We start from the raw sequence: 18,069 nt of genomic DNA on the forward strand, positions 1-18,069 counted from the left end.
AGGGTAGGCTACAATTTGAAATTTGGTGGTACACCTAAATTGTGAAGCAAAGATTAGCCAAATCTCAACACCAAAACCAAGTAAACACCAAACAAAAACACATCACCCCCAAGCTTATTCAAGTCTAAGAATTACAAACATATGTACAAAAAGCGTAAGACACTTTCCCCAAGCTAGAACAAAGCACTGTCCTCAATGCGAAAGAAAGGGAGAAAGAAACTTACATCAAAATATTTTTTTTTTGAATTTTTCATTGTTCATTTTTTTCAATATTTGCCAAAGCTTTCGAATTTGCTTTGCTTTTTCTCATTTTTACATTTTTTATTTTCACTTTAATTCATTGTCCTCACCTCTTTTAACTATGGATGACTTTTTCAACTTTGCATTTGCTTTTTATTCACAAAATATTTACAACACAAACTTGCTTTCATTATAAGAACCAAACAATCATTCTCATCCACCAGAACTCCAACAATAGAGACCAAATGCTTCACAAAAACCAATGATGGGAACAAGAATAAAACAAAAGGCTCAAGATCTAAAGATGTGTCTTGAAAATAAGGATATATGGCACAAATGGTTAGTAATTAAGCAAATGAAAACGATTCCTTTGTCCTTCCTTAATGGCTCGGTCGCGATCTCGGGAGATGAAAGTCAAATTCTAGATAAAGCACACAATAGTCAAGGATCCAAACGCCGCACAAGCAAAATACGGAGAAGGCTAGAGAAGAATAAAACCTCACAAGGTTGTGGTAAAGACTCACTAAAAGCTTTAAATTCACCAAAGCGGAACAATTGCGAGTTTTCAAAAACAATAGAATCCAGCTTCAAGGTCCTAATAGTTCTAAACGACTACCTTAGCGTGCTCTATCCTACAGTTAACCAAAGATATTCTCAAACCGTTCGAACCATAGTCCTTAGGAAGAGTAATAGCCTTAAGTGCAAGTCCAAGTGGTACTAAGTCCAAAGCAAAAGCAAAACTATTAAGAAAGAAAAGCAATGCCTCAAAAAGTTTTGTTTAATTATCAAAAATTACGTTTTTTTTTTATTTTTTTTTTCAAAGTCAAATTTAAAAGCAAAACATAAGAAAGAAAAATGCAAAAAGAAAAGTAAAAGAAAAGAGATAAAGAAATCAAAAAGAAAAAGTAAAACAAAAAGGAAATAGAAAAAGAGGAAAAAGAAACAAAAAAAAAATAGTAGAAAAGCAAAGGAGAAATAGAAAGTATCAAGGAAGTAAGCTATCATATATATCCCAATTGACAAACAAGTGAACATTCGGCCACAACGCCAATGTTCCCAAACACGCTAAGGTGTTAAATAGCAAACAACCTCGAACCGTTCAACTTCTCCTAATCTAAACCTATACTAAGCATCCAAGAAAAGAAAATAAAATAAAAGGAAGAAGATTAGAAGGATCTCACCGGGCGTCGAAGTTATGCTATAACAAATAAGGTGAAAGAATAACCACCGTCATGGAGCACTAATAACCATAGCACAAACTACGAGGCTAGACTATAGGGGTACATACGATGCATTCCCGATCATCTGCGAGCCAGAATGGACGATATTACCGCCTGTATGGCTCTCATGCAAGGATTGAATATTCCCTGCAGATGTGTTTTTGAAGCTGTCTGGAAAGCTCGAAGTAGATGCTAACTTAGACAGCTACTGACTTCTCCTGCGCTCGATGATTTGTTGAACATCAGGGGTAGATTTCTTGCTACCCACCGGTTGATTCTCCCGGCGGGGACTCCTTGGACCCTTTTGGGGCAGAAGGATCTTGGACCAGTCAAGGGTTGCGGCTGCCTTGTCCTTTGGATGTGGAGTTGGCTACCTGTCCCTGACTGGCTTTTTCCTCACAGTTCAAGGAGACTTCTTGGCCGGCTGACTCTTGCTAGAGCCAACTGTTTTCTTTTCGATCAGATACTTGATCTCACCCTTGAAACTCGTCATGAATTTCATGAGCTCGTCTCTGGTGACTGGAGCCTGACCTCTTGCCGACTGGGTTTCTCCTTCCGGCTGACCAGGGGGCCTACTGGTACCCGCCTGGCTTTCACCGCGTTCCAGAGTGTCTCTAGGACGGATGCGCTTAATGATGAGAGAGCCATCTTTGGCTATGTACGTTTCAACCTAAGGATCATCATCCTCATCATCTGTAAAGACCTCCAGCTGGTTAGCCTTGGGTTCAAGAGGCGGTACAGACTCTTAAACCATCCTTGAGGTACTCTCCCCACATACGGCGCCAAATGTTTTGGGTGTTTTTGTCCCTCGGGAGAGTTACAACTCGAGGACTGATCCGACTGCGCCTGTACCAGCAAAACAACGGAGACTCTGGGTGTTTGGAGCTCCGCCTCCGACAATTAAGTTAGTACTTGAACGTGAGTAGGAGAAGGTGCGGAAAATGAAATGAGATCTTCTCGGATTCCGAGATCAGGTGTTTCTCTGATGTGAGAGAATCTAGGGTAGGTGTAATAAATGATTAAATGTCCCAAAATTTGAGGAATATCTCCCTATTTATAGGGTCATTGGTGAATGTGCCCCTTCTAGGTAATTTAACCTAGATTTGGTGGGATGTGCCGTTTTGCGGCGCTCTTGAGAATTGGGCCTTGAAGGCCGCAATTCAGGAAGTATCTGAGGTTGACATGTGTCAGCTGGCAATTGGCCCAAATGGACCTTCCTAGGCTTGACGCGTGGTCCTCTGTGATTGGTCCACGTGGACAGGGTAATTTTACCCAAAACAACATGCACGACTAAAAAAACCAATAGATTATATCACAAAGCTATAGATAGAAAAATACTATTGCATAGTATTGTATAAAAGAATAATATCTTGACTGTGTATAAATGGAATACATTCTCTAAGAAGCTTCGGCAAAAAAAAAATTAAAAAAAAATCTTTTGGAGAGAAAATTTTTAAACAGGAGATGACATGTGTCATTCTTGATTTCGCCTTTAGTATATAGTTACTGGTCACATAGTTTTAGGATGGAACCTTACTTGATTTATGTACTAATTGCCTCTTATTTTATTGTCGACTGAACTCGTTTGGCACAAATAAGAGGCGATTAGTGATTTATTGCTAAGATAAGGTCAAGTTCTTTTACCTAATGAGAATCTTAATATGTGTTGGTGAAGACATGAGGTTCAAGTTTCATTCTAAGTGCAGGCATCGATCTAAAGTTGAACCATTTAGTGTTTGCAGATGACTTGATTTTGGGGAGAAAGCTTCTGTTGATCTTACTTTGAGAAGCCTTGCTACTTTTGCAGCTGCCTCTAGTCTTGTCGTTGATAACGGGAAATCGAATATTTAATACTATAATATGAGTCCCAAAGAGAAAGGAGATATTATTAGCAACTTTGGTTTTAAAGAGGATTTCCTGCCTTTCAAGTATTTAGGTGTGAATGTTAGCTATAAAAAGCTTAATAAGACTGATTGTTAGAGTCTTATTGATAAGATTACTACTAGAATTAGATCTTGGGGCACCAAATCTCTTTCTTATGCATGAAGAGCTATGTTAGTGAACTCAATACTGCTCACTTTACATTCCTATTGGGCTTCTATATTTGTCCTTCCTTCTAAAAGTGTGATCACTAGTATTGTGGATATTTGCAGTAACTTTTTGTGGGATGGTAAGTGTAGCCGTCGTTTGAAGCCCTCCTATGTTAAGCATGTGTGAATATGCTTGACACTCTTAGGAAGTGGGAATTGACATTATACGTTTAGGGACAAGGAAAGTAGGGAGCCGCCAACAAGTTTTTAAGGAACTTGTAAACCGTTCACGGATCATAAAAAGCAACCACGAATAAAGGGACAACGATAGGCAACAATGATGGACCCGTGAGATTACAACAATGATAGGGAACAACGATAGGCAACAACGAAGGTTACACCCCATTCATTATCCATGAGATTACTAACTCCATATGGTTCGAAACCACGAAAGGAGAGTCGGGGATAATGGTACAAAGTGAGTCTTGGAGTCACATTCACCCATATTAGCCTCTACTCAATTCTTATATTGAAAAGCGATTCCTGCGATCTCAAAAGCATGCAAACAAAGATTCAATTTGCTCCAAACTATTAAATATGCTAAATTGGTTAAATATTAATGCAACATATAATTCTAAAATATTCGTGATCGCTTAAATTAACAACAAGATTAAAAAGGAACCTAAACCGGTTGTCCAAATTATCTTATTAGTCGTGGTTTTCGATTACACATTCCTTTTAACATGCAATATAGTGATCATGAATATAATAAAATCAACATTAATATTGGAAGCAATTCAACAATAATTCAAAAAATTAATATATGACAAACATAATAAAAATCGTTAGAAAAATAATAGAAATAAAAGGAACATATTCCTTACTTTGATTTTTTTTCTTGCAACTACAAAATAATAAACACGTTAGTAACTTCAAGGAAATTAATAAAAAAATAATTAAAATTAAATTAAATTAAGTTGATTTGTGGCCAAACCCTCAAACAGTTCTACCTTTCACGCCTTGGTTTTAGGATGGAACCTCAGGTAAAGTATGGACTCCTAGGAGTGCTTAGGGGAAGTATTGTGAGAGAATAGGGAGGCTAGTATTTAGGCTAGAGCATAGAAGAGAAAATAGAGAATTATTTGATTGTTGGTGTAGAGGGAGAGAGAATGATTTTTGGTGTCTCGAACTGCATAAAAGAGGGGGGTATTTATAAAGGAAATTAATAGACGGATGCATGAAACCCTAGAGCTGCAGATAAACCCTAATTTGGGCGCCGTGACATGGCATGTCTGCCGCGGCACAGCAAGCACCGTGTCACGGTATTATCTACCGTGGCACGGCTCAAAGTTTTGCCCTAAATACGTCTAAATTGATAAAGCGCGTGACGAGTTGTATGCGGAGAGTATGCAGAAAAATCCCGTGTCACGGTATGTGTACCCTGACACAGCAAAGGACATCGCGACACAGCACTGTCCACCATGGCACTGTATAACACACCGTGTCGCGATGTACAATTTTTCCAAAAATGCCTCCAGGTTCATAAGCACGTGAGAAAAAAACGCAAAAAAGATACGGGAAAGCATCGTGAAACGGTGAAAATTACTGTGTCACGACACCAGGAACCGTGCCACATCAGCTTTTTTCGCGACGCGACGTTTTTGCTGCTGCGCGGTAATTCCAATTTCTTACGCGTTTTTAAAACTATGATAACATTTTATCCGTAACTCTGAATAAGGCATATAATATATCGTTGGAAATATTATCAAGTCTATTTTCAAACCCAATTAGAATCAGGTCAAAACCATTTGTAGATTTTAAGATATGGATGTTTTAGGTAAAGGGTGTCGGTTTTGGGCCGAGTTTAGTGTTTGGCTCATATTTCTTCGTTTTAAATCAGAATTGGGCGTATGATATATTGGAAAGATTTTTGAAAGGAGTATCCAATTAAATAATATTTGGATCAAAATTATATAGCCACAAAATCAGATTAGCTCGGTTTTGTGATGTGGACACGAAAAGAGGAAAATAAGTTATGGTGTGGGGAAATAGGCTAAGAATTAGGTTGGTTTATGAAATGTATTGAATAGAAATATGGATTAAGCACTTGAAAACTGCAAGACCAGCACCAGTCGCTAGACAAAGATTAGATACTTAACCCGACCAATAGTGGCGGTGAAATGTTGTTCATCATCGGGTTTGGTTTCGGGGAGACATTTTTAGGTGTCTATAAAAGCCCCCACTTTGCCTGAGTTTGTAGAAACGTCAGTTTCGAAAACGTAGTCAAAGTAGTCGATTGGGACGGAGAATGATTTAAGACGTTCTGCGATCCTAAATCACTCTGTATACGCCAGTACCTACAGAAAAAAGTTAGTTCCGCAAATAAAAAAGTAAAGGGATAGAATGCGTATCTGACACAGTGTAACGGTGGCAAATAAATTTTTGGTAGTTTTCTATGCTGAAGAAATTTACGGAATGAAGATCGTTGTGATATTTTCCATGCTTGAGGAATGTTGATAGATGATATAATCGCTGACTTCTTCGCCTTGAGAGGTGGCAACGACCGACAATTTTCCATGCCCGAGGAAAAGCTTGTCTGATGATGAGATTTCAAGTCTCTGTGTATCGAGAACCTTGTGTCGTGAATCATCTTCGCCTAGGAGATGATCACTAAAAATGATGATGGTTCGCTTGTCCTCGAATGAAATGGTTCGCTTGTCCCCGGACGTGGGTTGTATATGGTTCGCTTGTCCCCGAACGTGGGCTGTAGATGGTTCGCTTGTCCCCGAACGTAGGCTGTAGATGGTTCGCTTGTCCTTGAACGTGGGCTGTAGATAGTTTGCTTGTCCCCAAACGTGGGCTATAGATGGTTCGCTTGTCCCCGAACGTGGGCTATAGATGGTTCGATTGTCCCCGAACGTGGGCTGTAGATGGTTCGCTTATCCCCGAACGTGGGTTGTAAATGAGACCTGCAAAATAAAATTTGCCAAAGGACCTGTATAGACTGCGATTGACTTGACCAACTGACTTGACCAAGCTTGACTTGACATGACATGACATGTGTATGACTTGTGATTTTGTGTGTGTATGTGTATGATTTGAGTGTGTGTGCAGACACAAGCAAATGAAAATGCAAAAGCAAAAATTTTCCATCATTTTTGTCATGAATGGAGGGTACCGACTTTCTCCCGAAGAAGAAAGACGTGAAAGATAAAGTTTTGTTTTCGAACTTCCTTCTGTGAGAAAATTTTAAAAAAATTTTTGAACTTCTCCAAAAGAAAGACATGAAAAAGGGAAGAAGTTTTGAACTTCCTCTTTGAGCAAAGCGAAATGAATCGTATGGATTTTCTTCTAGTCAAATTGAACTGCTCGTCTTGAGAATAATGTATGCATGATGAATGTTCGTAGGCCAGGAGGCTAAGGACAATTACATCATGTGACACGATCAATGAATGCACTTAGGTCATGAAGCTAAGAACAATAGTGTATGAAAAAGAACCTTGATGAATGTTGCTTAGGTCTGGAAGCTAAGCACGTATATAGATAAAGTGATTGTTGAGTGTTGCATAATGAACGTTGCTTAGCTCAAGGAGCTAAGCACGATATGCTTTCTATGATTACAAATCTTTGATAAATGTTGCTAAGAACATTATGCGATGCGTGAAACAATGAATATTGCTCAGGTCAAGAAGCTAAGCAAGTATACAATGTTTCTTTTAATGAATGCTGTCTTGAAATATGATGAAGCATGCGTGGTAGGGAAACAAGATTTCATGATAAAGGGTTCCTAAGGGAAGGATGATATGGCTATGTATGTGTGAAAGAAGTGTGTGAATGTGATACTAAGGCTGGTTGCAAAGGCTGTGGTGATGGAAAAAGATGTGAGAAGAGTGAAAGATGATGACTCTTTAGGCTAGGTAAGCTAAGTGATGTGGGTTCAAGCCCCCAAGTCTAGGGTTGCCTACGTATCCGTTAGGAATCAGGCCGAACGTAGCTCTAACCGAACTTTGCACAAGTGTATGTACACCTCAAAGAGGTCTTTCGAGGGTTGTAATGTGGTTAAGGCCGATGGTTTAAAGAAGAAAGGGGTAAAAGGCTCAAGACCCGAGAGAAGCCCCCAAGATGTGTAATTGTGTATTTGAAATTTGAATTTTGCAAGTTTTATTTTTTCGCTTTTTTTATTTTTTTCGCTTTGAATTTTTTCTTTTTTTGATTGAATCAATGTGGGCAATCTCAGATCATGCGGTCCATCACTCACTTAGCATTCATATTTCTCATGCACGGTACCAAGCACTCGATGAGAGACGCTATTTGAGACGTCTTCATATCAAAGACATTAGAACACTTGCCCTTAGACATTGTTTTACTGTTGCTTTGCTACTTCTTTTTTTTACTTGCTTTTTGAATAATACACAAGTTTCACACTTTCCCATCCCAGGGTTAGGTGAATGTGGGTTAAATAAAAGGTCAATCGTTAGACGAGGCTCAAAGTGGTTAATGAAGAAATGGATATGTGATTGAATGGTTAATGGGGAATGAATGAGTTGCAAAGGTGCCTCAAGTCATTGGTGTACCTTGTGTTTGGTTCGGCGTTTTTTTTTCTTTTTAATTTTATAAGAAAGACATGATCGAGATATAAAGGAATAATGCTCATTTTATTGATGGGAATGGTGAATAAACACAATAGAGTCTACGAAGAAAAACTTATGCTAGATATAAGAGGGGAATGGAAATAATTAAAAAGAATCATGAAATCTTGCATGATTGACTTGCCGTGCGCCTTGTCTTCATTACTTCTTACCGCCGGAGGGATAGGAAGTTTGTTTGCATCAACAAGATCTTGAATAACGTCTTTCAAATTCTAACATTGCTCGGTATTGTGGCCTCTTCCTTGATGGACCTTGCACTGGGCATTGGGATTCCACTTGGCACTCCTTTCTTCAGGTTTTGTCTCTGGAAATGGCCCAATATGTGTGATCAACCCTTGACTATAAAGGCGATCAAAGGCCGCATCATAAGTCATTCCTAAAGGAGTATAAGTTCTCCTTTTCTTAGGCAATGGAGCATCAAGAGCTAACACTTCATTGAGATTGACTTGACTTATATTGTTGGCAGTATTTTCGTGCTTAGAATACGAAGAAGAAGGAAGGTCGTTCTTCTTGTTTTTCTAAGTGTTATTATTGTTACTACCAGCAGTCTTTATTAGCTCGTCCTCGATATTGATGCCAATGTCGTATACAGCTTCAAAAGTGTTCAGTGGAAGAAATTTGAGATGTTCCCTACACTTGTGAGTCAGATTTTGGATGAAGAGGCAAACCATCTCTCTTTCTTTGGGAGGATCTACCAAGAGTGCAGCCGTTTCCCTCCACCTGTTCAGATAAGCGTTGAAACCTTCATTCTCTTTCTGTTTGAGAATGGAGAGTTCACGTTTAGAAGTTTTGGTTTGAATGTTACGGTTTGAATGTTACACTTGTAACGATTCATGAAACTGTCGGTGACATCTTGCCAAGTTACATTATGCTTGGCATCTAGGGAATAAAACCATTGTTTGCAAGAACGCTCTAAAGAGAGAGGGAACACCGTAGGGAAGAGTATTACATCCAATCCCTTGAGAGCCATGGTTGCAGAGAACGCCTTCAAATGGAATATTGGATTGTCAATAGGCTTAAACTTTGGAATATCGGCAGTGGAGAACTTCTTAGGGAGCCTTTCCTTCATATCCAAAGGAGTGGGAGGTTGTTCCACATATGTGAAATCCTCAGAAGTCTTGCTCATTTGTTCTTTCAATTTGTCAAGGGTAGCAACACTGACCTTGTTTTGTTCCATGGTAGTGACCCTAGTGGTAAGGGTTTGCATCATGGCAGACAGTGCCTCGATGGATTTATTAATGTTCTCAATATCTTCCTTAGTGGGCATTGGAACGAACTGAAAGTAGTTTAAAGGCGAAGTTTTCTTTGAACGCCTCTTAGGTCTAAGAAATTGTTGGAGTAATGACTCGAACTGTATCTACCCCTGCTCCTTGACTAAGTACTATGAAAAAAAACAATTCACTTAATTGTTTGACTCATTTCTCAAGATAGGAAAGGAAGGGGAAAAATTAGACATTTGAAAACAGGTGAGAAGAAAGAACTCCACTCATTTTTTTATTATGACGAAAAAGGGGGTGCATGAACCTAGTATACGATCATAAACAACATGGTGCAGGACTCGAGTCGGAAAATAAAGAAATTGTGTGGACTATACTTGACTCGTGAGTGATTAAGTGATGTTATAAGATTCGTGGTATGATCGTATGGTTAGACATGTGAACAGTAACCAAAATGATTGACGCGAGGACCAAATTAGCACGGAAGACTAAAAAAAAGCTAACTGGACTTATTCCCTGGGCACCGTGACACGGCGAACTATACCGCGTCGCGGTACAAGCTGCCATGACACGGCACTGATTGTCGTGATGCGGCACTTCTGCCGTGTCAGGGTGATCAGTTCCAAGTATTTTTGTGTGTTTTTTCCAGTTTTCAATTTTAGAGTTTACGCTAATTACTAAGTGAGTACGGTCCATTGGCATTCGTTAGTCATAAAATAAACCACCATAGACAAAGAAAGATAGTTAAGGTTAGGATCCAAACGATTAAATATATACACATAGGGCACGTAGGCACAATGATGCAAAAAAAGTGTTCGCAACCTAAGGTCAAGTTCTATGTTCCACTATGGTCAAGTTTATTTGGTGTCAAAAGGGTACCATGGTTAAGAGTTTGGACGCGTTAGCAAAGCAGCCTCCCTTGAGGGTGTATGCCAACGGGCAGCTCCGCAAGATCGTGATTAAATCGAACTTGACTCCATGGTTTGGGTGAATTTAATAACTCAGATGAACCCTTATTTCCATGAGCGTTTTTGGGTCGATAGAGCTTAAATTCCCTGGGGCTAAGACGTATGTAGAACACACACATTTTCTAAAAAAAATCGATGGAAGCTGACTGTGATAAAAAAAAAATAAAGTCAATGGAAAGATTTCAGGACTGCTGCGACACGGTAGGAAGCACCGTGACACGGAGTCATGCCGTGACGCGACAGTCAGGAAATCTGACTAGTGCCTCTGTTTTCTTCTTCACAATCAGGTTATTCAATTTTTCCTACGGGTGAACCTAAAATACGATGTTAAAACGTCTATGTATATGCAAAAATGCCAATTTAATCACAGGAATACGATTCAAGAATATTTCAAGTCTCATCCACTCATCTTAATTAAATACCAATCACTCAAATCGATAAATAACCTAGAATCCTCCCCAGTGGAGTCGCCAAATTGTAGGCGTCGTTCGAAGCGCGCCTACGATAAGCATGCGTGAATATGCTTGGCACTCATAGGAAGTGGGAATTGACATTATACGATTAGGGACAAGGAAAGTAGGGAACCGCCAACAAGTTTTTAAGGAACTTGTAAACCGTTCACGGATCATAAAAGGCAACCACGAATAAAGGGACAACGATAGGAAACAACGATTGACCCATGAAGGTTACACCGCATTCATTATCCATGAGATTACTAACTCCATATGGTTCGGAAGCATGAAAGGAGGATCAGGAATGATGATACGAAGTGAATCCTGGAGTCACATTCGCCCGTATTGGCCTCAACTCGATTCTTATAGTGAAAGCGATTCATGCGATCTCAAAGGCATGCAAACAAAGATTCAATTTTCTCCAAACTAATAAATATGCTAAATTGGTTGAATATTAATGCAACATATAATTGTAAAATATTCGTGATCACTTCAATTAACAAAAAGATTAAAAAGGAACCTAAACTAATTGTCCAAATTATCTTATTAGTCGTGATTTTCAATTACACATTCCCTTTAACATGCAATATAGTGATCATAAATATAATAAAATCAACATTAATATTAGAAGCAAAGCAACAATAATTCCAACAATTAATATATGACAAACATAATAAAAATCGTTACAAAAATAATAGAAATAAAAGGAACATATTCCTTACTTTGATTTTGTTGCTTGCAACTACAAAATAATAAACACGTTAGTAACTTCAAGGAAATTAATAAAACAATGATTAAAATTAAATTAAAGTAAGTTGATTTAGGGTCAAACCCTCAAACAGTTCTACCTTTCACGCCTTGGTTTTAGGATGGAACCTCGGGTAAAATATGGACTCCTTGGAGTGCTTAGGGGAAGTATTGTGAAAGAATAGGGAGACTAGTATTTAGGCTAGAGCATAGGACAGAGAATAGAGAATTATTTGATTGTTGGTGTAGAGGGAGAGAAAATGATTTTTGGTGCCCCAAACTGCAGAAAGGAGGGGGGTATTTATAGAGGAAATGAATAGGGGGATGCACGGAACCCTAAAGTTGAAGATAAAACCCTAATTTGGGTACCGTGACACGACATGTCTGTCGCAACGCGGAAACGGGCACCGTGACACCGCATGTCTGCCGCGACACAGCAACGGGCACCGTGTCACGGTATTATCTACCGTGGCATGGCACAAAGTTTTGCCCTAAATACGTCAAAATTGATAAAGCGCATGAATAATTGTACGCGGAGAGTATGCAGAAAAATCCCGTGTCACGGGATGTGTACTGTGACACGGCAAAGGACACCGCGACGCGGCACTGTCCACCGTGGTACGGTATAACACACCGTGTTGCGGTGGCAGTTTTTCCAGAAATGCGTCCAGGTTTTTAAGCGCGTAAGAAAAAAAAATCGCGAAAAAGACACGGGAAAGTACCGTGACACGATGGAAATTACCGTGTCATGGCACCAGGAACCGGGCCACGTCAGCTTTTGCCGCGATGCGGAGTTTTTGCTGCTGCACGGTAATTCCAGTTTTTTTACGTGTTTTTAAAACTATGATAACTTTTGATCCATAACTCGGAATAAGGCATATAATATATCATTGGAAATCTTATCAAGTCTAATTTCTATACCAATTAGAATCAGGTCAAAATAGTTTGTAGAATTTAAGATATAGACGTTTTAGTTAAAGGGTGTCGATTTTGGGCCGAGTTTAGTATTTGGTTCATATCTTCTTCGTTTTAAATCGGAATTGGTCTTATGATATATCGTTGGAGACATTATTGAAAGGCCTATCCAACAAAATAATATTTGGATCAAAATTATATAGCCACAAAATCAGATTAGCTCAGTTTTGTGATGTGGACAAAAAAGAGGAAAATAATTTATGGTGTGGGAAAACAGGCTAAGAATTAGGTTTATTTATGAAACGTATTGAATAGAAATATGGATTAAGCACTTCAAATATTAGATACTCAACCCGACCAATAATGGCAATGAAAGGTTGTTCATCATCGGGTTTGGTTTCGGGGAGACATTTTTAGTTGTCTACAGTAAGGCTATCTCCAATAGAGTTCCCCTAATAGCTTGGGATATTGTTTGCAGAAATAAGAAGCATGGTGGTTTAGGGGTGCGTGATTGAATTGTCATGTATGGAACCTTGCTGCCTTGGAAAGCAGGTCTGGAACATTGCTAGTAAGCAAGATAGCTTTTGGTTTAAGTGGATTTTGTACATAAAAGGAAAGAATTGGAAAAGAGCTTATTTCCTTGCTAATGCTAGCTAGGAACTGGAAACAGTTGTGGAAAGTAAAGGAGCTTTTTAAGCCTGGCTTTACTGGTAGTAGATGGGATGCAAATGTAAAGGGCTACACAGTTGCTAGTGGTTATAAATGGTTGCAGAAGGAACATTCTGAGGTTCCATGGTGTAATTGGCTTTGGAATAGATTGAATATTCCTAGACACAGCTGAGCTGCCTGGTTAATTGTGTGGAAAAGAATTAGAGTTAAAATGAAGCTAGTAAAGTTGGGCATCATTAATGATACCTCTTGTCCTTTGTGTGGTGATAGAGATGATACTGTAGAACACTCATTTTTTTAGTGTCATTATAGTAAATTATGTTGTGACTTAGTGGAACAGATTACATGCATTAAGTGTAGTCCAAGCTCCCTAGAAGAATGCAATTTGAAGCTGCAAGGCATTATAGGCAGGTTCAAAAGACAGAGTTGCTATGCAGGGATTCTGTATGTAGTTTGGCAGCAAAGAAATAAGGCTGTCTAGGATTTGTGCTTGTAGAGTCCTAAGTTGGTGGTTCAGAAGCTGGTATGGGAGGTGTATCAAAGAAGTAGCCAAATTATGCCAAAGAAAATGAGGAGGAATAGAGAATGGCTAAAGTGTTTGAATGTTTAGCTTGGTTTTTTTTTTTTTTTTTTTTTTTTTTGTATAGCTGTTTTTTTGTGTTGTTGATTAGATCAGGTATTTTGTGTAGGTAAGGTGGCTAATTTTTTGTAGCCTTGGTGTTGTATACCGTTTTTGATTCATTAATAATATTTATTTACCTTTTTTTTTTTAAAAAAAAAAAAGGTCGAGTTCTTGACCCAGGGCTCAACACCTACACATTATGGATTTTAAATGTGCATATTAAGGCAGTTTGCACCTAGTGTACTGCATCTCGATATGCACACCAACAGTTGAAGATTCGTCAAAGAGTAAAATGGATTGGAGGGTAAAAGGGTATGAGAACTACACTATAAAAAAAACTAAAGAAGACTAATGATTAGGTTATATTTGCGCTCTAGGCCAATGAAATGTTTTAGTGCTAACATGTTTATGATTAGGCTATTTTTGGGCTCTAATTGAAAGGAGTAAAACAGTTTGGAAGGTAAAAGAGTATGATTGTATGAGCAATATTTATACGCTTCAGTGGACTAGCTAAAATTGGGTGGTCTAGGGCCTACAACCTAAACATTGAGTACAGTAAAAATGAATAACCAATGTTGTTTTGTTTTCCTATTTAAATGTCATCATTACAACATAACATAACATGTTTAAAGATTACGATATAAAGTAAGAAATGAAATAAATCTATGTTGTGTCTAACCCAAGGAAGACAAGCTAAGGTTTAGGTACTTTTGTAAAGCTGAAAGCTGAGAACACCAAAAATTCAAGTACCGACTAAATTCAAGTATTGGTCAAAACTCTATTCGATTAATTATTGTGAAGCATGTCCTTTTACCCCCCAATAATTCCATATAGCTAGACAATCACAGTTCATCGCTCGAAGGGAAAGAATAGAAGCAAGCATTTCCCATTCAACCAGTATTGATGAATCAATATGCAGGGAATTGAAGTATCAGACTTACGTGGTGGATTGATTATGCTCCTTCGAGAAAGTTTTCAAAGTAGACATGCTCCTTTTCTCAGAAAGACCATACTTCCTTTTTTCAAGCAAGCACAGAAAAGAGAGTTGGTCAGGTTGAAGCCTTGAAGGCCCTTTGAGGCAGTGCCATATGTTAAATATCTAGTAAGCTTAGAAACTAATCTTTTTTTTTTCTTTAACAAGAAAAGCTAAAAAAAACAAAACCAGTCAAAAAGAAAAATACAAAAGCTTATAACGTTGGCTTTCGTGGCCAACCAATGAGGCGGGGTAATCCAAAAACGAGAGACGTTTCTAATTTTGCACTCAAAAAGACTCAAAAGAACATATCAAGATAACCACCTCGAAGAAATGGGAACAAATCCCAAACCAGACAACATGCACTAGTAGAAAAACACAAATGCGCACTGAGAAATTGGCACCGGTTCTTTAAAACCGATGGGAAAAAAATAAGGCGAAATTTAGTTTAATAGAAATAGCACCGGTTCAAATCAAACCGGTGCCAAATTCCTTAAATGCCACCGGTTCAAACCGGTGGCAAATCATACAAAAAACCGGCCTTTTTTTCCCTTCCCCTATTCATTCTCTTAATCTCTTTCCCTTTCTTTTTTTCATTTTCATTCTCTCTCCTCACAAGTCGCGCTCCTCCCCTCTCTCCTCACCAAACCCATTGAAAATCCATTGAAGCTTAGACCCGCAAGCTCCATTGAAGCTCCGTCCCTTCTTCTCCCTCGAACTCCCTGCTCTCTCCATGAAGCGTAGATCCGCAAGCACAATGACGGTGGTCGGTGGTCATTAGAACCAAGCACAATGACGATGGTCAGTGATGGTGACTAAAGTCTGATTTCTAGGGTTTTAATTGGTGTTCTTGGTATGCGATTCTTTAAAATTTCCCATTTAAATTCCAAATTTAGGGTTCTTTTGCTTAATTTCTAGTTCAAATCTTAGATTTTGTTTGATTTATAGTGTTTTGATTTGATTTCTAGTTCAAATCTTAGATTTTGTTTGATTTATAATGTTTGATTTTGTTTAATTGCATGTGCTTTCTGGTTTAATCGAAAATTTAGGGTTTTAATGAATAAGTTATATTGGGGTTTTGATTATGATCTTGCTCATCTATTTCGAAATTAGGCAATCTGATGATGAGACGTGAGGTAGTCTATTTGTTTTTTTTTTGTAGTGGATTTTGTGAACTTGTATTAAGAAACTCTGTGAATTCAATGTCCTGATGTTCGATTGTAGGTATTTTTTTTTCAAAAGTTCTAATTATAATTGCTCAATTGTCAGATTTATATTGCTTATGTAATTTTCGAAGCACAAATTTGAGTTGTTTAAACTGAAAAGCTTGGATTATATTGCAATTGTTCCTGTTTCTGATTAATTCAACATGTTTAGCAAAATGATGATTTTTTTTATTTTTTTTTTAATTTTTTATTTTGAGTTCTGTGTATGTGTTTAGTGTGAATCACTGTTTGGATCGGTACGCAAAAATTGAGCTGGAGAACTACGTCTCCATAAAGGTATTCGTTCTTAAAAAGTTGTTATTGGGACTCATATTGTTATATAAATGTTGTTGTAGTCTTGGCCTTGTGTAAGTTGTTTTCAATTTGGCACTAGAAGTTTTAGCTCAAAATTCAAAATTTCCATCCTTTTTGTATGTTGCTCCATGTTTGTTTGTCATACAAAAGTAATGAAAAGAAATTATTTTAGGCGACGAGCACACTAAAGAATGAGACTTGCTGATCCAAGAAGGGGAAAAAATTTACTATATGACTTTGTATCATTCTTTTTCATTTTCATTATCATTATCTGCGCATGAATTATATGGGGTTCCTCACTCTATTTTTCGATTACCCTAGACTCATGCATATATGAACATGTCTTTAGTTGTATGTAAGAGACTGGGATGGAGATTTTACTCTCTTTTTGTGTGTGTAGATTGGTTGGATTGGTGAAATTCTTGCTCATCAGTTGCTCTATTCTGACCAGATATATTGTTGTTTGTTTATGCCATGATTTCCATTGAAAAGTGTTTGCAAGCTTCACGCTTTTTTTCCTAATTTTTTGCCAGTTATAAATTAATCTTTCTGCATAATAAAATAAACACATTATCCTTAATTAGAATAGTTACATGCGGAAATCTATTATCATCCATCTGCTGCATTTGGTCCTGGACTCCTTTTAACTACTAAATCTACATTGCGCAGATTGAAGGATTTTATGAGACGTATGATCAAACATATTATTATGCTTTACATTACTGTTACCTCTTCTGTTTACATGTTGTGGCTCTAAACTATGGACTTTTTCTAGATATTAGTGAACTAAACCTGCCCAAATCATGTACCATATCATTTCCCAATGGGAAGGATGACCTGATGAATTTTGAAGTTACTATCCGGCCTGACGAGGGGTACTATTTGTAAGTGTCTCTTCTACTAAATCATGCCAACACCTAGATTGCATCACGAGTCTGATAATTGATATCTTCTATTAATACCAGTCATAATTCATAGGCTATTACTAACTAGTGCGTAGTTCTTGCTTGTCTTTGTACCTATGTCATTGTTTCTTGACTTTGTTTCTTTCCCTTTTTATTTTTAATTATTATTATCATCTCCTAGCCATCAATATTGCTTTATTCCTTTGTTCTCTTTTTTCTTGTAATTATGGAGGTATGGAGAGGGTGGAGTTTTTGTCAAAAATCTATCTCTATGTTTCCTCCATTTTACCGTGAACACATCATTTGCCTTTTGCCTTTGCCTTAAAACTATTTTAAATATGAAATTATTAAAAAAAAAACTTTTGGTGGTATATTTTGAAATTTTATCAGATGTCTTCACACAACATTTCACACATTGATTTATAATTAACTGTATCAGAAAAAAGCATAGTCAAAGCTAATGAAAGAGTAGTGTCCAACAGCCCAAGGTCCAAACAATGCATGTATTGTGTTACTAAGAAGTAATTATACTAGTGCAGAGGGAAATTACTCGAATTAGATTAGTATATTTCTATTTGGATCATTGAACTTCATTAATAATTCAGTTGGCTATGCTTTTATTTGCATTACTTGTTTCTTTCATCTTCTTATCAACTCCCTCCATTTCAAAAAGTTCTCCTTGATTTTTTTTTTTTTTTTTTTTTTTTTTTTTGGTGAGTCACACAATTAAAATAGATAGAACATTAAGAGACGGAGGAATAATTGCATAGTGTATTGATATACTAAGGGAACTTTTGATTGCAGAGGCGACACCTTTGTATTTACTTTTCAAGTTCCATCTGTATATCCTCATGAACCTCCAAAGGTTAAGTGCAAGACAAAGGTAATAAATTATGCTACATAAAATGACAAGTTATAAGTTTTGTGCACTTCTGAATTCTG

This window comes from Chenopodium album, chromosome 16, assembly GCF_948465745.1.
Source record: "Chenopodium album chromosome 16, dcCheAlbu1.1, whole genome shotgun sequence".
In the NCBI taxonomy this organism is placed as follows: domain Eukaryota; kingdom Viridiplantae; phylum Streptophyta; class Magnoliopsida; order Caryophyllales; family Amaranthaceae; genus Chenopodium; species Chenopodium album.